Genomic DNA, 23609 nt, shown 5'->3' with positions numbered 1-23609 from the left:
TTGGTTAGAGTCTTAGAAATTATAACCTCATGAAATGACATTAAAGAATAATTCATATCATTGTTACAAAACCAAAATAAGGAAACAAAATACTAGGAAAAAGAATCAAATTTTGGTTAAGAACACATAGTCAAATTCACCATGATCCAGATAATAACCAAAACTAGAAATGTCCATTTTCAACAATCAAAAGAAAAAAAAATGAAAATAAAGGAGACTCCCCCCCATATCATTTAAAAAATGAGAGGGGGAGTTGGTTGGTCTGCCGACATAGTGACACATGGCATGTTTCATTCAGACCCCATATTTGAATGCCATGTGTACCCCTAGCGCAGGTGATTGTAATGTGGCACCCCTGACATGGATGTTGAGATGGAATATCTGGATTGGACTAATGGCTTATAATGACACATGGTAGCTCAAGACTTGCTTAAAAATTATGATGTATGCATAATGACATGGCAGATTGACATGATGACATGTGGCATGTTGAAATGGATTTTTTTGTAGATCAATGGGGGTGGTTTTTGGTGACACATGGCACCACTCAGAGAGTGCCATGTGGTAGGTGTGGTTCCATGATGACATCAACATGAGGGTGATCAATGACCCATAGTTCTGAGTCACATTGTGTGGTCCCATGATATTTCTCAAAGGTCGGACCTTTACCCAAATTGACTCTTTCTCATGTATAAATTCATGGTCACATGGCTTGTCGTGATAAGAAAGAAGGATGAGTGCAAAATGATATGTGAAGACTCTGCCTTCATGGCTTTTCGAAGGTAACACAATTTCGATAGTTGCAGGTTCAAGTCTTTCTATAGTTTTGGTTCTTGGTTTATGACTTGGCTCCATGAGTGCAAATATTTCAACGAGGATGTCTTTGATTTGATTGGCTCCTGGTATATGACTTGGCTCCATGAGCACAAACATTCTGACAAGGATATATGTGGTTTGATTGGTTCCTAGTTTATGAATTGGCATCATGATCACAAACATTTTGATGAGGATATTTGTAGTTTGATTGAATTCTAGTATATGACTTGGCTCCTAGTGAGCTCAATTTTTTTGACATGGATGTATATGGTTTGATTGGTTCTTGGCTTATGACTTAGCTCCATGAGAGTAAACATTTTGACAAAGATATATGTGGTTTGATTGGTTACTATTTTATGACTTGGCTCTGTGAGCGCAAACATTTTGATTAGGATATTTGTTTTTTGCTTCACTCCTAGTATATGACTTAAATCCTGGTGAGCACAAATTTTTTTACATGGATCTCTATGATTTGATTGAGCGCAAACAATTTGATGTGGAACTAGCTCCTAGCAAGCATAAATGTTTGTATGCGGAACTTTATTTTTACGAGTGCAAACCATTTAATATGGATTTCTATGGTTTGATTGGATCCTGGTTTATGATTTGACTCCTTACTAGCATAAACATTTTGATTTGGATCTCTAGTTTAATGAGTGTAAATAGTTTGACATGGATCTTTATGGTTTGTTTGACTCCTGGTTTATAATTTGGATGCACGTGATTGGTAGAGTGTCTAACCTTAATCCTCATAGATTAATTGGTGCCTCATGATTAGCCCAAAAGCATGACCTGGTGTAAGAGAAGTATGGCCCAACGTAATAGTATGACCTAGTTGGCTTATCACTCTAAGATATGTGATGATTCCCTCTGTTGAAATGAATAACCATCAGTCAGGTAGATCATTTTTTTAATTATTTTTTCCCACAAAGTGCAATGTAGTCAAATAGTTAGGCGGAACGAAGGTGTGCATTATGTAGAACAACCTCTGAAAAATGTAATTTGTAGGCAGTGGACTAGAAAGGTTTAATTTGTAGAACAATTAATTTTATAGAGTTTTTGTGGGTTAATTTGATGACAAATTGAGCTTTGGTTGGAATTCTTTTGTGAATTAAATGAGGGGAGCTATAAACAATTTTTGAGATCAATAGCTCATGGGTATTGTCATTATGCTTTATAACTTATGATCAAGTTTTTGAGATGAAAAATGTATTGAAATTTGATAAGTGAATTACAAGTTTATTTGGTTGTATAATGGACTTGTGGATCCAGTCTGAAATATTGTGAAAAGTGGTCCGAAATAGTTTAAGGAGGTGGGTTCCTCCATCGAGGTTGGTGCATCAATCAGGCCGAATACTACTGCAAGTTAGTGTTTGTATATGATCTAGGTTGGTGTCTTAATCAAGTTGTAACCTACAACAAGTTGGTGCTTGCACATTTTGGGGGTTGATGCCTCCAGTAGGTTAGTTCCTGCAAGTTTATTTTTGGGGTCGGTGCCTCTAATAGGATGGTTCCTGCAAATATATGTAATCAAAATTGAAGAAGAAAAAAAAAATTGGTTTTCTCCTACAAGGGTTTCAACGTATCTCCGATGTTCCCTTATGATGATATGATGTTATTTCATGATGCATGATTATGTTTGCATTTTTTATTGCATACTAAATTTCTTTAAATTGATGAAAATTAACCATTACATTGATTCACCCTCCTCTTAGTGTAATCCTTAGTTTAACGTCGACAATCGTGATGCTTTTTCCTATACAACCATATATAACAAGAAATTAGGGAATGGATCACTGAGGTAAGGAATTCCACAGGGGAAAGGACTACCCCTAACATACAAACTATAAAGATCTACTAACACATAAGAACCTTAACAGATAGGGTCCCCATTGACAAGGTAGATACACAACAAGAGTTGATCGTATGCATGGCTAAATTTCTTGAGAAAGTTGACGTGATCAACCGCAAAGTCAAACTTCTTTCCAATAACCTAAAAAACATATAATTTACATCCTCTAACATTGGGAGAGAGCCACATCCAATAAGCCATGAGGACACCGTTACAGGATGAAACCCAAGTGAGCCAAAAATTTGCAACACTTTTATTTAAATATTATTATTTTGTTTGTGAATATAGTTTTTTTCTTGTTTATCAGACTCTTAGATAGAGAACAATCCTGAATATATAATTTTTTTGGGTCTATGCTACTTGTATGGTTTCTCAACCAATAGCTAAAAATTTCTTTGTATATCAATCATTTTGAAAGTAATATGAATGACTTGATCTTACAAAAAAATTAGGGACATTGAAAAACCTTGGGATTGCAAAAATGCCTTAGATCCAACTAGATTACAAATTCTCCAAAATACTATTTTCATGTAATAAAGTGTAGCAAGCATAGACATTGGCATATCATTCCCTGAGATTAAATAAATTGCATGACATAATCCACAATTTCATTAAAATGTTAGGTTAAACGTCTTTTTATGATGAACATCTTCATTCAAGAATTCCAAACTAATAAAACTTACAAAGAAAATGTATATTATTGTAAATTCATAAAGAAATATGTAAAAAAAAAGTTATTCAAGGTGTTTATGTTCATGAAATAGTTAACATTTTTAGTGAAACTTTTTTCTATACAACTAATATCTTACTTCACACTTAAGTGAGCTAAAAAATAATTTATAAATAACATATAACATGTATTTACAATTGAACCAAAAAATTAACAATCCTAAAACTATTTAATATACATTATTAGGAAAAAAATTACAAAATAATTATTTGATTTTATTTATATTTATCAAATATCAATAATAAAAAAACCAAAACATTTATTAAATTATTTATAATTTATCAAATATAATTTTAATTACAACCTTCGTTGTATTTATAAATTTCTTACTAAATGTAATATATCAAAAGATTATTAAAATTAATTTTTTATTAATTAATTTTTATTTTAATTAAAATTAATAATAAACTATATTGAATCATTCATCATACTTTGATAAAATACTACTCTAATGTAAACAAAATAACCGAAAAGCATTGGACAGCGTTTTTTTTAACAAAAACCTCTTATGTATTTAATCAAATATAAGTTAAGTTTCCTTTGTGGTTCCAAGTATATGAGAGAGGGTGCATGCCCAAAATCGGCTAGAGCCAGAAATGTATGCATAATTTACCACATATATAATTTTATAGAGCAACCTTATTTCAATTATAACGAAAGGTGTATTATTTTTCACCGAGTGTTGGAAAGTGAAGAGTATTAACGAAGGGTGCATTATTTTTCAAGAGTGTTGGAAAGTGAAGAAGATTTTGGTGGTTAATTAGTATAAATGTGTTTGATTATATTTTTTATATTTAGCAAAAATATATTCAAACTTTTTCATAACTATAATTTTATGGACAAATATTTTTACAATTATAATGAAAAGGATGCTTTGGAAAGTGAGTATTTTGGTTGTCAATTTGTCAATTTTAATGGTATATGTTTCACTATATTTTCTATATTTATTAAAAATATGTAAAAGTTTGGAATGATATTTGACTGTCAAAATACTTCATATATATGTTTGATTGCACTCTTGTCTGTCAGCGTTGGAATTTGAGGCTGACTATAGTGGTTATTTATTTATTTATTTAGTTTTGTCAATTTTAGTGATATTTTTTATTGAATTTAACTCTAGTTTAATGTTATATATTATTTTATTAATTAATTTAATAAATAAATAGTCAAATTTCATGGGTCAATAAATAAACAAATTTCACATCTAAGTTTTTTTGATAAAAGTTTATTGAATTATGTTTGACTATCTAAATCTAAATTTAATAAATGTAAATTGAAATAGAGATATTTTTTTTTCCTTTGTCTTTTGAACACTTATTCCAGAAGTAAATTTATTTTGACCTTTGAATTACAACACTAATCTATATATATAAAGTTAATATCTAATTATCGCAAATCTCCGTGCTTGTTTTATGAGGACCTAAATATAGACGACACTTTTTCCCAATATATATATGCGGGGATGTAAATATATATATTATTTACATCTAGGTCCGGTTTTCTTTAATGTTTTCATAATAATTTTTAATATTTTCATCATATATATATATATTATTATAATAATAATAATAATCATAATCATCATAATAATAATAATTTTTTATTTATTTTTTAATGTTTTCATCTTATTGATATCAAGATATAAATAAACTAAAATAAACTAAAATGTGACAACTTAGTGCATGTTTATATTTATGGTCATCTAGTTGGCAATCATGTTATTTCTGTATTTATAAATTATATATTCTACTATTCACATTTATTTCGTTCAAATTTTTATATTTATTTTTTCAGATTTAAATATGGAAAACACATTTTCTAATAACATTGAAATGAAAATAATATAAATTTATATTCTTTAATTTTAAATATTTTTTCATAATTTGTTTGATATTTTTCTATAATATTTAGTAACATTAAAATAAAAATAAAAATAAAAAACCAAAATATCTCCTAGGGTGAAATAAAAATAATACAATATAAATTTATATTTGTATTAGTAAATTAAATTTATATCTATATTAGTTTTTTTTTTAATTTTCAATATTTTTTGCTTAATTGGTTTAATTTTTTAACATTAATATGGATGTGGGTGATAATCAAGCCATTTATGGCGATTAGACGGACGAGCGGTGGAAGGACTCGCCACATGGCTACCTGCGTCTTCTCCCATGCCAACCTGAAAGGCATTCATGGCACCTTACAGGTGCCATTAAATGGGTGTTCTGGCCGAGACCTCACCACACTACTCATAGCCATGGCCTCCAGAGACCATAGCGATGTTCCTCCTCCCCTGCTCCACTGCGTTTGTCCTCCTCAAGCCACGGAGCCTTGCTCACGCACAGTAACCGGAAGCCGTTGCTGGCTGCTCAGCTGCATGTTGGGTATACGGCCAAAGTCCCACATTGACTAGAGGTGGGGAGGATCATGGGTATATAAGGATGGACAAATATCTCCATTGGTATGAGGCCTTTTGGGGATAAGTCCAAAAGCAAATCCATGAGGGCTTAGGCCCAAAGTGAACAATATCATACCATTGTGGAGATATGTGGTGTCCAGAGTCCTTACAAGTGGTATCAGAGCCATGCCCCGAAGTTAGCCAAGTGGATGAATCCTTGGAATGTCGAACGAAGGTGGTTGGCCCCGGTAATATCACGATGGGATCCGTGGATGAGCTCGGTTAGACAGGCGGCGTGCTCCAGATTCTTCATGGACGTGTCCTGGTCCCAACACGGTGAAGAGGAGTTGACCTGGGATAGAGCAAGCTCTCGAGGCAGGTGGTGCTCCATGTAAGGCGTGTGCTTCCAACGCATTGGAGCGAAGAATCTTGGTTGGTAGAGAGTGGACGGATGGATAATCGTTTGAGGGGAAGCTCGATGGTCCTTTGTTCGAGGGGAGGATTGTTGGGTATACGACCAAAGTCCCAGATTGACTAGAGGTGGGGAGGATCATGGGTATATAAGGATGGACAAATATCTCCATTGGTATGAGGCCTTTTGGGGGTAAGTCCAAAAACAAATCCATGAGGGCTTAGGCCCAAAGTGGACAATATCATACCATTGTGGAGATATGTGGTGTCCAGAGTCCTTACAAGTGGTGAACCTGAATTGTTGGCATTGTGGCACTGATTTAGAGCTATGGCATAGGTGTTGTCCTTGATGGCAACTCTCTTTGGTGATAGATCTCAGTACAGGCTCTCACAATGAAAGAAAAATATATATACGCAGGTTCACCTAGACGAAGGCGCATATACACGCGTGTTAGACGTTACAAAGGCGCGTATGCGTATACACGCACTTTCACGCAAGGAAAAGCACGTATATGTTGGAGAACTTACTTTTGGTCCGTGATATTCAGTCCTTGGTATTTGAACCTATGGTTTTGGACCATGGTATCTCGTCAGAAGTGTTGATCCCAAGTATTGGGTCCATGGTATTATTTTATTATGGTTTTGGACCGTGGTATTGGGAAAGGCCTAAGACTATAAAAGAGGAAGGAGATCATTTGGAAAAGGATAATCTGAATTAACTGAATATGTGATAAAGTGCTAGATCTGGAATATTGGTAATTGGGTTATGGTGCAGATCTGGATCTGAATGAAGGAGGAACCTGAGCGCAAAGAGAAGGATAAGTTCTATTGATGGGTCATAATATTAAGGCTTGAATAATAGTATCTTTGTATGATTTTTGATCCGTTATATGTGGCACATGATTGATCTATAAATCTGGTAATCTAGGTTAATTAATGTCTGAATATTTGAAAGAGTGAATTATCCTTTTTAGATCTGTACGCAGGTTCAGTGAAGCGAAAGCGCGTATACACACTGGTTCTTTGAGTAAAAACAGCGTATACGCAGGTTGGTCCAAATGCAGAAGTGTATGCACGCAGGTTTCTGGTTATTGAAGTAGCGTATATCTCTTGAGTTGTGTTTAAGCAGCTTCTGCTTATTGTTGCAGTGTTTTGGGTTCAAAATTTGGTGTGTGGTTACTGTTACTGTGTTTTGGGTACAGTTGTTAGAGAAGTGTCTACTTGATTCAGTTCTAATTGGTGAAAAGGAGATTGTTTGATGCAGAAATTCTTGATAATTGATTGATGTTCATGGATCCAGTCTAAAAATTTATGAAACGTGGTCCCTGGAAGAAACGGAAGGTTGTAGCCTTCTGTAGATCAACACCTATGTACTAGTATCTTAGCTAGTGCAAGAGCTAAGGGGGTTGTGGCTCCCTTCCAGGAGAAGCTAGAGAACGAGAGAGGGTTGTAGCTCTCAGTAGGTTGCAGCCTGCATACTGGTAAAGGACTGCACCAATACAGAATCATTGTAAAAAGAAGTTTCTAATTAAAAGGAAGATAGAGACGAAGCAGCAGGTGGTTTTCACCCACATTGGGTTTCCACCTTATATCTTGTGTTCTTGTGTGTGATTGTCTTCTGCTCTATTTTTACTGTTTCTGGTTACTGTTTATTTGATTTTGATAAACAGATTAATAATCAACATCTGTAAGATAAAGTAAATTATAAGTTTGCATGGTATACGTGGGTTTCCTTCTACGTAGTTGCGTATATACGTGGTTTTCACTAACTGAAGTAGCGTATATGATCTGGATTTGAGAAAGGGAATAATTGACTTGATAATTTACTGATTCCCCCCCCCCCCCCCCCTCAGTATTATTTCCAACAATTGGAATCATAGCAGGTCCTTCTGAAGAAGCTTGATCGCTTGAAGGAAGATCCATCATCATGAGCAACTACGAGAGAGAAGCATCTATCAGGCCACCAATTTTTGATGGGACCAACTTTGTCTATTGGAAGGTAAGAGTCACAACCTATCTGCAATCTCTTGGTACAAAAGTTTGGGATATCATAGATACAGGATATACTTTTCCATCCACAACTCCTACAGATTCGGCTGGTAAGAAGCAATATGAAACAAATGCAAAGGCTGTCAATACTCTATTAGGATGTCTATCTCAATTAGAATTCATCAAGGTTATGCAGTATAAATTCGCAAAAGAAATATGGGACAAGATTGTTCTGAGCTATGAAGGAGATGAACAGGTAAAATGAGCAAAACTTCAAACCCTCAGAATTCAGTATGAAAATCTCATAATGCACAATGATGAAAGTGTGGCTAACTATTTCCTTTGTGTAGATGAAATTATTAATTGTATGAAAAATTTGGGTGAAGAAATAAAAGAGGCTATTGTGGTTGAAAAATTTCTAAGATCTTTGTCCCCTAAGTTTGAATCAAAAGTTTCTGCAATAGAAGAAAAGGAGAATCTACGGAACCTTACCATGTCACAGCTGCACGGAATTCTAACTGCTTACGAAATGAGGAAAGGAGGACCATCAGACAGGAGAGAAGCTACATTCAAGGCATCAGGCAAAGGAGATTACTATGAGTCAGGACATATGTCAGAAGAAGAGGAAGAATCAAATTTTGTCAAGAACCTTCAACGGGGTGCTGGCAGATTCAGAGGTAAGTTACCTTTCAAATGCTTTGCTTGTGGAAGAGTCAGTCACTATGTTGCCAAGTGTCCTCATAAAGATAAGTTTGAAAAAGGTAAGGAACCTGTTAGATGGAACAAGAAATAGAATGTAAATAAGAAAAGCTATTACACTCATGAAGATAGTGATGGACTTTCAAATAGTGATGAAGAAGGCTATAATTATAAACTTTTAATGGCTTTTGAAGATGATGATTTTGTGGATGCTATAGATGAAGAAGGTCTTTATGAAGAGATTTCTAGACTCAAAATTTGTTTAGAAGAGAAGAATGTGATCATAGATACTCTACAATTCCAACTTGCTGAAAAGGAAAAACATCATGAAAAGTTAGAATGTGAAATTGTGGGACTGAGAAAAGAAATTGAGAAAACAAAAGCTCTTAATCTTAGATTTGTTAAAGGATCTGACACTTTAGATGAGATTATCAAAGTGCAGCGCTCTCCACTAATCAAGACAGGTTTGGGATATAATGAAGAAACAACTCAAGCGCAGAAACCATCTACCTCCAAGAGTTATCTTGATGCTGCAAGGAGAAGTGAACAAAGACCCAATGGAAATCACCAGGTAAATCAGGGACAATTTACCTCAAGAATGAACAAAGACTACCAGGTAAATCGGGGGCAATCTACTTTAAGGACAAACAGAAGCTACAACCAGCTACAGGTAAAACCTTCTCAATTTGCCTCAGGAATGAATGTCAATAGGAACTACAATCATTTGGCTGGTAGATTTGATAATCACAGGATTTTTTTCAATGGCCAATGTTTTTCTTGTCATAACTTTGGTCAAAAAGCAGCTCAATGTGTTTCCTATAAGACAATCATGACTAGAGAATCTCATAAACAGATGAGTATGACTGGGATCATGAAAAGGACCTACAACAACTTCTCTACTCTTGAAAATGAAATAGAATGTTCTATTTGTAACAATTTCGATCATGAAGATTCTGAATGCAGGAGCAGGTTTTGGCAGACAACTCAGAAGGAGCAAGCCTCAAGTGCCAAATCATGGAGAATAAAAGAACCACAACCAGAAAGATGTGGTATAGCCTTATATGCGGAAGAGTAGGAAAATCAATGGTACATCAACAATGGATGTTAAAAACATATGACAGGTGATAAAGAAGAACTTCAGTCATATAGTGCCTTAGAGAAGGAGAAGAAGGTCTCTTTTGGAAATGACACCCCTGCTCTCATAAAAGGTAAAGGTTCTATTCAGTTGAAAGAAAGGGTCAAAGCTAGAAATGTCATGTATGTTGATGGCTTAAAGCATAATCTATTAAGTGTCAGTCAGATGTGTGATCAAGGAACTGAGGTAATATTTCGATCAAATGGATGTAGTGTTCGTGATCTTGATACAGGAAAAACAATGATCAAAGGCATAAGAACTCCAAATAATTTATACATATTCAAAGAAGGACAACATCAATGCTATCTAAGCAAGAATGATGAACACTGGCTATGGCACAGAAGATTGGGGCATCTTAGTTCTCACAGATAAGGAAAGCATGCAAATACCAGGCATTTCGTGGTCTTCCATACATCATAATTCCATAAAATACAATATGAAAATCGTGTCAGTTTGGTAAGCAAACCAGAACTAACTTCCCTGAGAAGGAAGGATCAGCCAGCAGGCCGCTTGAACTTGTCCATACTGATGTATGTGGCCCTTCTAGGAAAAGGTCACCTCGAGGAGAAGAATACTTTATATTATTCATTGATGATTATTCCAGGATGTGTTGGATAGGACTTATGAAGCAAAAAGACGAAGCCTTTGAAAAGTTCAAATCATTAAAGCCTTGGTGGAGAACGAATCAGATCACAGAATCAAATGCCTCAGTTCTGATCGAGGAGGAGAATTTACCTCGAATGAATTTTTCGATTTTTGTGAAGAGCATGGAATAAGAAGGGAATTCTCTACAGCTAGGACTCCTCAGCAAAATGGAGTAGTAGAAAGGATGAACAGAACGGTTCAAAAAATGGCTCGTGCTATGCTTGATGAGTCTGGAACTCCCGCAACCTTCTGGGGTGAAGCTGCATTTGCTGCAATTGTTATTCTCAACAAAACGAATGTATGGGTGAACAACACTCAAACTCCACATGAAATTTGGTATGGTGAGACTCCTTCGGTAAAATATTTCAAAAATTTTGGAAGCAAATGCTATATCAAAAATACTGATGAGAATCTTCGCAAGTTTGAACCTAGAGCAGATGAAGGCATTCTCCTTGGGTACTCTCCTCACAACAAATCATACAAGTGTTACAATAAACAGCTTGGAAAAATTGTTGAAAGTATTTATGTAGTAATTGATGAAGAAGAAAACACTCCTAGGCAGGTAAGATCTGAAGATTTCGAAGATGATGAGGACTATCCTTCAACATCAAATCATACTTATGATGAATAAGAAGCTCAAGGGGCACCAGAAGAACAGATAAGGATAGAAGATAAAACTCCATCCAGGTACGTTTAGAAGAATCAACCCGAATCTCAAATTTTGGGGCAGAAAGAGGCAGGTATACAAACAAGAAGAACAATTGCAGAAGCCTCAAGCTATTTGGCTTTGCTCTCCTCCACTAAACCACAAAATGTAAAAGAGGCATGCAAAGATGAATGCTGGGTCAAGGCAATGGATGAAGAACTTGAGCAGATCGAAAAGAATAACACTTGGGAGTTGGTTCCTAGACCAAAAGATAAGAATGTCATAGGGACAAAATGAATCTTCAAAAACAAGTTGAATGAAAATGGGGAAGTGATTAGAAACAAGGCCAGACTTGTTTGTAAAGGGTATGCTCAACAAGAAGGAATAGACTTTGAAGAAACTTTTTCTCCCATTGCTAGAATTGAGACCATCAGAATGTTCCTTGCTCCATCTAGCTTTCAGAAGTTCAAAGTATTTCAAATGGACGTGAAATCAGCCTTTCTAAATGGAGACTTAGAAGAAGAAGTGTACATTGAGCAACCAGATGGTTTCATTCTTGGGAATGATCCAAATCTTGTATGCAGACTAAAAAAGGCTCTCTATGGTCTTAAACAGGCTCCAAGGGCTTAGTACTACCGTTTGGACAAATACCTTCATCAACAAGGTTTTTCAAAAGGATCAACAGATAGCAATCTTTATATAAAAATTGAAAATGAAAAATTGCTAATACTTGTTGTGTATGTAGATGATATTATCTTTGGCAGCAATGAAGAAGCTATGAGTCAAAACTTTGCCTTGGTGATGCAGAAAGAATTCGAAATGTCATTACTTGGAGAGCTGACATATTTTCTTGGTCTACAAATCAAACAAAATGAAGGCGGTATCTTTTTGTCTCAAACCAAGTATCTCAAGCATATCTTGAAGAAATATGGCATGGAAGATTCGAAACCAGTATGTACCCCTATGGTTACAGGATGCAACCTCAGTGCAAATGATGAATCAGCAACAGTGCATCAACCAGCCTATAGATCCATGATTGGAAGTCTACTTTATTTGACAGGTACCCGACCAGACATCATGCATGTAGTGGGAATGGTTGGAAGATTTCAGGCAAATCCAAAGGAAACTCCTCTTCAGGCAGTGAAGAGAATCTTCAAGGAACTCAAAACTATGGCTTATGGTATTCGAGAGATACAGATCTCACTCTTCATGCTTATACAGATGCAGATTGGGCTGGAAGCATGGATGACAGAAAGAGCACAAGTGGTGGTGTATTCTTTATGGGTTCCAGATTAGTATCTTGGTTTAGCAAGAAACAAAGTTCGATTGCTCTATCTACAGCTGAAGCGGAATATGTGGTTGTTGCATCTTGTTGCACTCAACTCCTTCGGATGATGCAAACCTTGCAGGATTTTCAAATCACTTATACACCACCTATCTCCATCTTATGTGATAATACAAGTTCAATCAGCATTTCAAAGAACCCAGTTATGCATTCAAAGACCAAGCACATACCTATCAAATAGCATTTCCTCCGGGAACAAGTGCTTTAACAAAAGGTCAAGTTGGAATATGTTCCCTCTAAGGAACAAGTTACTGATATACTCACCAAACCATTTCCTAGGGAGACATTTGAATACCTCAAATAGAAGTTGGGAGTAGTTGATGCTTCATCCTGCTATTGAAACTTGTCTGTTTCAGATAAAAGTGGTTGTATGCGAGTTGGCTGAAGAGGATCCACGTACATACGCTGGTTTATACAGATACAATCACATATATGGACGATTGATGGATATCAATAGGGACAGGCTCTGGTTGAAGATAGTCTGATATGGGTCTGACAGAGAGCATCTAGCACAGGTTCAGGGGGAGTAGATAAACTTCTAATGATGCATTGTTGGCATTATCTTAGAAGCTTTTGGTTCAAGTTCACAGTTGTTGTTGGTTTCAGGTGGAACAAATGCAGAGGGAGAACAAAAGGAAAACATGGTTTCTGATCTGAATGGTGATTGACAGATGCTGCTGATATCAGTTATTGGTGACTTTCATAAGTCTTGCTCTAGATATTTCGTCTCTATGTCATGTGTCTCTTATATGGTGTCAAGGTCATGTAACGACCTATTTTGGTTTCCCCACTATGCCTGGGATGAAGATGTAATGCACTTGGTTGTCATATGTAAATTTCTTATGTATCCCCACTTGGTTGGGTGGATGATCCCCACTTGGTTGGGTGATGGATGTATGTATTGAGTCTTTTGGTGATAGGAAGGTCTTTTATGATGTATAAGTCATGGTTCTTCTTGAAGAACATCTTTTTGCAGATCTTGCCTATAGTCAGGGGGAGCATGGTCAGCACAGCAGGGCAGAGATTTCAGCATGTACTCAGGGGGAGCACAACCCTTTTCCCTTGATGACAAAGGGGGAGAATGACTTTGAGGATCTTGGGGTTGCCATCAAGTCCAAAGGGGGAGATTGTTGGCATTATGGCACTGATTTAGAGCTATGGCACAGGTGTTGTCCTTGATGGCAACTCTCTTTGGTGACAAATCTCAGTACAGGCTCTCAGAATGAAGGAAAAAGATATATACGCAGGTTCACCTAGACGAAGGTGCATATACACGCGGGTTAGACGTTACAAAGGTGCATATGCGTATACACGCACTTTCACGCAAGGAAAAGCGCGTATATGTTGGAGAACTTACTTTTGGTCCGTGGTATTTAGTCCTTGGTATTTGAACCTATGGTTTTGGACCATGGTATCTCGTCAGAAGTGTTGATCCCAAGTATTGGGTCCATGGTATTATTTTATTATGGTTTTGGACCATGGTATTGTGAAAGGCCTAAGACTATAAAAGAGGAAGGAGATCATTTGGAAAAGGATAATCTGAATTAATTGAATATCTGATAAAGTGCTAGATTTTGAATATTGGTAATTGGGTTATGGTACAGATCTGGATCTGAATGAAGGAGGAACTTGAGCACAAAGAGAAGGATAAGTTCTATTGATGGGTCATAATCTTAAGGCTTGAATAATAGTATCTTTGTATGATTTTTGATCCGTTATATGTGGCGCATGATTGATCTATAAATATGGTAATCTGGGTTAATTAATGTCTGAATATTTGAAAGAGTGAATTATCCTTTTTAGATCTGTACGCAGGTTTAGTGAAGTGAAAGTGCGTATACATGCTGGTTTTGTGAGTAAAAACAGAGTATACGCAGGTTGGTCCAAACGCAGCAGTGTATGCACACAGGTTTCTGGTTATTGAAGTAGCGTATATCTCTTGAGCTGTGTTCTAGCAGCTTCTGGTTATTGTTGCAGTGTTCTGGGTTCAAAATTTGGTGTGTGGTTACTGTTACTGTGTTTTGGGTACAACTGTCAGAGAAGTGTCTACTTGATTCAATTCTAATTGGTGCAAAGGAGATTGTTTGATGCAGAAATTCTTGATGATTGATTGATGTTCATGGATCCTGTCTGAAAATTTATGAAACATGGTCCCTGGAAGAAAAGGAAGGTTGTAGCCTTCTGTAGATCAGCACCTACGTACTAGTATCTTGGCTAGTGCAAGAGCTAAGGGGGTTGTAGCTCCCTTCCAAGAGAAGCTGGAGAACGAGAGAGGGTTGCAGCTCTCAGCAGGTTACAGCCTGCGTACTGGTAAAGGACTTCACCAGTACAGAATCATTGTAAAAAGAAGTTTCTAATTAAAAGGAAGATAGAGACGAATTACTGCAGGTGGTTTTCACCCACATTGGGTTTCCACCTTATATCTTGTGTTCTTGTGTGTAATTGTCTTCTGCTATGTTTTTACTGTTTCTGGTTACTGTTTATTTGATTCTGATACATAGATTAATAATCAACGTCTGTAAGATAAAGTAAATTATAAGTTTGCATGGTATACGCGGGTTTCCTTCTACGTAGTTGCGTATATACGCGGTTTTCACTAACTGAAGTAGCGTATATGATCTGGATTTGAGAAAGGGAATAATTGAGTTGATAATACTGATTCAGCCCCCCCTCTCAATATTATTTCCAATACTGCATTGACCTTGGCAACAGGTCTTACTTCTCCCACACCAGGCTCTGCAATTTAGCTCCCGCTCAAACTTGCTTCGCTCACTCTCTGCTCAGTCATTCCACCAATCTCCCCGTTGATAGCTTTGTTTTGAATCCCGTCATGGCTTGCATCCGCCACCAAATGTGGAGCAGAAGTGGGGGCACTCATGGCAGGGGCATTCGTCCTCCTGCAACGCCCAGCCTAGCTTCAGTCTCCCCCTCCTCTTCTGCAGACATCCCAAATCCTTATGGATCCTCCTCTGACCGGTATCCTGATGCCCGTAGTGGCAGGGGACGAGCTCAACTCCAAGGTGCTGGAAGAAGGGATGTCGCTATCCATACAGCCAATTTTCCCCTTCCCCCTCACCCAGCTCCCCACACAACGCAATTCTGATTCCACAGCACCCTACATTGACCCGTCATCACCGCCACCATTTCTTTCTCTGAGGAACTCGACTCGCCAATTGCTCCGCTAGAGAACAATGGTGAGCAACAAAGGGCCACGCAGAGAAACAGAGGCAATCGCAATCTAGGCAAACAGCAGCTCGATGGAGATATTGCCACCCTGCATGGCAAAGAGATGGTTGGCAGTCAGCAGGCTGCTGAAGGCAGAATTGGCGATACGCAGGCTTCAGGAAGCAGACCAGGAGACACGTCAGGACCGCATGCGGGCAGCTCTGCGGGCACTCATCCAGCTCGGGGAAGCGACACGTTAGTGGAGGAGGAGGATTGGTACGAGTACGCATGTCTGATAGAGGAAGAACCTGCCCTAGACAATCTCTAGAATCGACACTTGGCAACCAGGTGTCGCCCTTCTGCCAGTTGGTTGCTTTTTCTGATGACTGGAAAATTTTGGTTATGTTTTTGTTCTGTCCAATCTTTCCCAGTTATGTTTATGCAATGTCTGATATGTTGTTGGTCAAAACTAATAACCCCTGTGTGGGCTTTTTTGCTTTCATGGACTGATTTCCCCATTGTTGGGGCAGTGAAAATTAAACAATTATATTTTTTTATGAACGATGCTCAGCACTACTGAGGCCTGAGCCTCCTGTAATTATATTTTGTTCCATATTAATAGAATAGTTTTACTTAGAAAAATAATAATAATAATAAAATTAACATTAAAATAATAAAAAAACCAAAATATTTCTTATAGCATTGAAATGAAAATAATGTTTAGAAAGAAATTTTCTAGATTAATCACATCGTAAGGATTGAGTTCGACGTAAAGATAAGGTGAGAAATTAATCAATCTGAGGGAATAAATAGGATGGATGTATTATTGTTGAGTATTACCCATTTAAAATAAGGAAAAAGCCGAGAATACCTCAATCGAAAGCTTCGTTTAGAATAAGGAAGAAGCCGAAAATACGTCAACCGAAAACTTGGTTTTATCAAAGGCGGAGCTGTTGATCTTATTGAAAACCGGAGTGGGAAGAATCCACGCAGAGAGGGGGAGGGACGACGGCTTGCGGGGAGGAGGGGAGCGGATTGAGAGCTGACAAGGGAAAATAATATAAATTATAATTGTAGTAGTTTGTTTTAAGTTTTAAATATTTTTTTCATAATTGATTTAATATTTTAATATTTTTTTATTATATTGGTTAATATTAAAATAATTAAAAAACGAAAATATAAGATTAATAGATAAATAAAAAAATATTAACCAAACCAAAAGAAAACGCATACTGAGCAGTATCTTCATGCTGATTCCCATCATTTCCCTGCTCAGAAGTTGGGTATTCTTAACACCCTCGCTTCTCGTGCCCTTAGGATCTCTAATTGTGAGAGCTTTGATAAGGAGAGATCCCATCTCCTTAAGGTCTTTGTGGAGAATGGATATAGTAGACGCCTGGGTCAAAAGGCTTTCCGTAAAGCCTCTAAAAATGTGTTAATTAAGAAAGAGCCAAAAGAGCGTCGTCTAGGTGTCCATCTTCCCTATGTTCAAGGAACCACGGACAAGATTGCTCGGATCCTTAAAAGGTATGATATTCCCTCAACCTTTAGGCCCCTCAACACCATTCGCAATTCCCTCTGATCGGTGAAAGATCCTATTAACCCTAAGGACATGAAGGGTGTCTACTTGATCCCTTGTTCTTGTGGGACCCCCTATATTGGGGAAACAGGGCGCTCCATCCATCAAAGGATCTGCGAACATGCGGCCGACCTAAGACATGGGAGATCCAAGTCTTCAGCATTAGCTGAGCATGTGGAAAAGACCAAGCATCAAGTGTGTATTGAGAAGGCCAAGGTTGTTGCCAAAGTTGCTCAGTTCCATCATCGTAAATTGAGGGAAGCTTTTGAGATTGAAAAGAGACCGAGCAATCTCAATAGAGATGATGGCTGGAAAATCAGTAGGTGCTGGATTCCAGCACTCTCTTCTTAGTCGGTTTTTCTGCCCCCTCTTCGTTTTTGAACTCTTTTTATTTATATATTATTATTATTATTATTATCGGTTTATTTATTTATTTAATGTCTATAATTTATTTATTTATTTATTTATTATTATTATTATTATTATTTTAACTTAACAACCTAATATTATAATTTTAGTTAGAATATATATATATATATACAATATTTAATAAATATTTTAATTAAATAAATAAATTACCTTTTTAAACTAACCATTAAAAATTATTATTAAATTAATAAATGAAAATTCTCGACCTAATATTATAATTTTAATTAATATATATATATATATATATATATATATATATATATATATATATATATATATATATATATATATATATATATATTAATTAAAGTTATAATATTAGGTTATTAAGATAAACGTTAAGATTAATAAATAAAATAATTTTAATGGTTATATTAAAAGATAATTTATTTATTTATTTAAATTATTTAATAATTGTTATTAATATATATATATATATATATATATATATATATATATATATATATTAATTAAAATCATAATATTAGGTTGTTAGGTGATGAGTATTTTCATTCAATAATAATTTTAATGGTTAGTTTATTATTATTATTATTAATGGAAATAAGTTAAATTAGGTAAAAATTTATTAATCTTAACGTTTATCTTAATAACCTAATATTATAACTTTAATTAATATATATATATATATATATATATATATATATATATATATATATATATATATATATAATTTAAATAAATAAATAAATTACTTCTTTAACCAATCATTAAAATTATTTTATTTTTTATATATTTTTACCTAATTTAACTTATTTCCATTAATAATAATAATAATAAACTAACCATTAAAATTATTATTGAATGAAAATACTCATCACCTAACAACCTAATATTATGATTTTAATTAATATATATATATATATATATATATATATATATATATATATAATATTAATAACAATTATTAAATAATTTAAATAAATAAATAAATAATCTTTTTAAACTAACCATGAAATTATTTTATTTATTAATCCTAACTTTTATCTTAATAACCTAATATTATAACTTTAATTAATATATATATATATATATATATATATATATATATATATATATATATATATATATAATTTAAATAAATAAATAAATTCCTTTTTAAACCAACCATTAAAATTATTTTATTTATTTATTTATTTCTATCTAACTTAACTTATTTCCATAAATAATAATAAGAAAAATAATAATAACTAGCATTTGCACCTGATGTTGCAAAGGAAACGCCGTAAGACATAGAGTGTGGAAGAATAGTGACATGTGAATGGGCATTGTTGAAAGTAAGGGTGGATGATAATGAGTTGCAATTGAAATTGTTAGTTATGTGTATGATGAATATGGATATTTTGTAAATAATAGTGTGTAGAAGAATAATGACATGTGAATGGACATTGTAGAAAGCAAGCGTGGATGATATTGAGTTACACTTGAAACTATTAGTTATGTGTGTTTTGAATAGGGATATTTTGTAAGTAATAGTAGTTTGTGGAAGAATAGCAACATGTGAATGGACATTCTTGAAAGCATGGGTGGATGATAATGAGTTATAGTTAATATCAGGTAGAGGTTATCCATTATCCATGTAGTAGTTGTTGTTTATGTGAACGTGTTTTTGTACATTATTTTAAGGTTTTTCAAATGGGCATCTTTGAAATTTTGGAAAAGAAATTGAATTGTTTGGCAAGTTTTGGCCTACTACTCATAAACATCAATCCGAAAAAGGGGTATGTGTTGTAGTATTTGTAAATAAGTAAACATTTAAAATTTGGTTTTATATGAAAAAAAGATTTAGTATGCATAATGAAACATTAAATCAAAACAATAATAATAAAACAATTTTGCATACCGTCATCTACAGATATTGTAAAGCAACTCTAGCCACATTTTGAATATTGTTACAGGGGCTTACGCTGTAAAGACTCCACATTCAAAACAAAATGGAAAGGTAGGATGAGAAACATATTGGATCATAAAGCAATAGAGAGTATAGTGGAAGCATGGGATCCTTATAATTATCGTTGGTCCTCCTTAAGCCTTACTAGGATTGGTGCCTTTTGGTGGCTTAGGTAAGAAGAGTGATTTTCTAGGTATCATTTTCATTTTGTTGCTCCTATGGGGCTTCTTAGATTCAGAATTTGAAGGGACCCAACATCGTAAAAGTGTTGTTTGGTGGCTTGGGCTTGTAACACATGAACTGGTACTTAGCCCCAAACAACTCGAGAGTGTACAAATTTCCGAGGACAAAGGATAAAAAGGAGTTACTATTAAAATTTCAAATTCCCGCTTAACAAACTCTACCTGGGATTCCTTGAAAATTTAATTTACTAGCCTCCACATTTCATCAAAAGATAAGAGCCTTACTGTAAAATAAGGATTGAGACTGAAAAGTAATGAGATGTTATCATTTTTTTCCATTCCACCAGTCATAAAACATTAAACATGTATGTACCAATTCACTCTACATGATTCATGATTTATTGTAGAAATGGTAAAAAAACTCAATGCTTATTTCTTCTGATCTCAACAGAAATTTGCATTTTGAAATCTTATAAATCTATTAAAATAGTAACAATAGTACAAAATTATATCTTATTTTTGAGTGATCACGAACTTTACGGCCCTAAAAGTTTTATTATGAGTAAAAGCTTATAATTTCATTGTCTTCTAACAGTTTTGTGTGAACGAACTCTAAATTTCTTGCACCATTATGACTTGAAGTAAATGCACAGGTGGTATATTGTAGGGAGACAGAGTCAACCTGCAATTGTTTTGGAGAAACCTATAGAGCTTGTCAATCAGTAATCCTTCAAAAGGCCTAGTGCTCTTATTAGTCTTCAATGTGATTTTTCGTAGAAGATACACAAACCTTGTATTCTTTGCCAATTCAATCTACTACAATTCCTCATCTAAGAGTAGTTACTTTCTTCCACTGTATTTATGCTTGCATAACTTCTGTCATGTGAGGAGGAATGAGTTCCTCTAAGCTTGAGATAGTCTTTTATGCTTTCAAAAACCTACTTGATAAATTCAGAGCCTTCAATGTTTGGGGCATCTTTGTAACCATATTGGGCTACACATTTATATTACACTATACAAAACAATTATTCAAGTGACACCTTCCATTAATTCCATTTCAGCAAACAACAATCTCAGTTGTATACCATGAACCATGTCGTCAAAATTTTGAGGTTCAAGGTAAATAACCGAGCTTGCTTTTGTTTAAACAGAACTGATGGGATGTGTCGTTGGAATAATTGTTTTGTACAATTTAATTTCTTGATGTACATTTGGATTACGTGGTTCATGGTATGTAACTGAGATTGTCGTTGCTCAGATGGAATTGATAGCAGATGTCTCTTGAATACTTGTATTGTACAGTGTAATTTATCGATGTACATTGGCCTCAAATATAGAAAAGAAAGTACAGACACTAAGTGCTCACTCCTAGATGAGGATCTAAATTGGTGAAAGTTAGTCCTGGCTATTTAGTATTGTTTTTATATTATAGTACCATTTCCTATTAACGGACGATAGAAGATAAGATAAGACTAGTTTTATTAATGGCAGTGGGTGACCAAAAGAGAGGTCAACGGGGCTCAAAAGTACACCAGTTACAACATACTGTGGAAGTGCCCATTACTTGTCATTAGGTATAGATGTAAAAAGTAGAGGAGGGAGAAGAAGCATCCACATCTGTATCAATCACTCTGTAGCTACCGATGTGCTGCTTGATAGTGTCACCTAGAGAGTGACTAGATAGTACCAATCTATAGTCTACATATTTAAATTAGTGCTGGAAAGGGGTTTAGCAAATTTCAATCCTTTCATTAGTTGAGTAGGGTTTGATTCCCAACTTAAATCATAATCTAGAATGAGATTATTGATTTTTCCCACAAAGAAACTCTCTAAATTAGCTAATTTGTAAGTCTATTTCAATTGTTACCAACCTATATCCTTTCTGAGCTAGATGATAGGTATCACGCCATGTTACCAAATGCATATATTTTTTATTATCTTATTTTTGAGCCCTGGGGTTGGCTTGATTGGCCTTGGAGTTAGACAATAAACTTCTCAGAAATGGGATGCCACAAGTTCAACTCTTACGATTCCTTTGGGGTTATGCACTGTAATCAATGCTGATGGTCTACCTGGTTTACCATCTATGAATCATGGGGAATACTTGTAATCAATGCTGATGGTCTACTTGGTTTACCATCTATGAATCATGGGGAATACTTGTAATCAATGCTGATGGTCTACCTGGTTTAGCATCTATGAATCATAGGGAATACTTGGAAGGTCTCTGTGAATTTAACAACATCTATTTAAATTCAACATCTATTTAAATTTTATAGTTGATTGTATTGTGACATGTATTGTTTTGTTATCGCTAGTCAATCAGAAATTAAAATTATACATTAAATTGGAGCAAGTTCAAAGTTTCTTTCCATTTTCCAAATTGCATATGTTTATCTCAATTGCCTAACTTGATTGTAACTTGTGAAACAATTTCGTTTTCTCCTCTATTGGTTCTATTATGATGTTTCTACTTGCATTAACTTCATGGGTTAATTTCCTGTGTTTTATCTTTGGCATATGATATATATTGTTAATTGTAACAATTATCTGCATCTATGAACAAGACTTTTCTAGTTGTGATATATCACCATGTCCATTTCTCAAACCTCAAAGGCGAAGATTCTCCAACATTTTACTTCTCACATATAATGAATTTCTTGTTTTTCCCCATCATATTTCTAGTTGACTATGTTTCATGCGTAAATCCACTATTTTTCAAATAGCTTAAACTGTTCATATATTTCCTATACTTATATGTTCATGTGTCTCTTGCACCTATCCAAAGAAAAAGCGTCCAATAGTAGCATCACGTCATGGCATAAAGCAATAGTGCTTCCTTATTGCAAAAATTGCATTTGCGACAAATCGTTATCATTTTTTATAATTTCCTTCATTTATATAAATATGATGGTTCTCAAATGACTCTTTAGAAAAAAATTGTATATCAGATGAGATTTCTGACTCTGATGCACATCCAGTAAAATGCTTTTACAGCTGATCTGCCATTTGTTGTATTGGTTGTCACTTGCTATTTTCAAAGTTTCGTATGGTGTAAAATGCTAATTAAGTATTTTAATGCTGAAAAGTATCTCTGATAATAATGGAGCCGAAGTTCTGGACAGACCCAGAAAGTGCCATCAAGAATGCATACAACCGGATTGATGGGAAAATTTTAGCAAAGGCAGCTGATTTAGGGCCCAGTGGCTCCACAGTAGTCACTGCTATTTTAGTTGATCGGAAAAAACTCTTTGTAGCAAATACAGGAGATTCCAGGGCTGTTATATGTAAAAACGGCACTGCTATTCAGCTGACTGTTGATCATGAGCCAAGTATTGAACACCAAAACATCGAGAAGGGTGGATTTGTGACACTCCTGCTAGGTATCACTACAAATGTTGTGTAGAGATTAATTTTAATGAGAACATACTTAAATAATTACTAGCTCAAGAGTAACATTTGAATGGTCACAGGGAGAAACTGTATACTTAATGACGTTCTTTTTTGATATATTAGGAGATGTACCTCGAGTTAATGGTCAGCTTGTTGTAGCTCGTGCGTTTGGTGACAGGAGTCTGAAGCAACATTTAAGTTCAGAACCAGATGTGAGAGACACAGAATTTCTCATTTTGGCTAGTGATGGATTGTGGAAGGCAAGGCATTTTTTCCAATCATTGAC

The 23609-nt window shown here is 35.0% G+C and overlaps 1 pseudogene; it reads left to right on the top strand.

Annotated features, from left to right (window-relative positions):
* LOC149181584 (mitogen-activated protein kinase kinase 9 pseudogene) overlaps window positions 1-23609 on the top strand; it is a 172213-nt pseudogene that overhangs the window by 115782 nt on the left and 32822 nt on the right.

This window comes from Pinus tabuliformis, chromosome 3_2 (assembly GCF_031772625.1).
Source record: "Pinus tabuliformis cultivar Carrire ecotype Pingquan chromosome 3_2, CPIR1, whole genome shotgun sequence".
Taxonomy (NCBI): domain Eukaryota; kingdom Viridiplantae; phylum Streptophyta; class Pinopsida; order Pinales; family Pinaceae; genus Pinus; species Pinus tabuliformis.
Note: the sequence above shows the minus strand (reverse complement) of the source record. Positions and strands in the feature narration are given on the sequence as shown.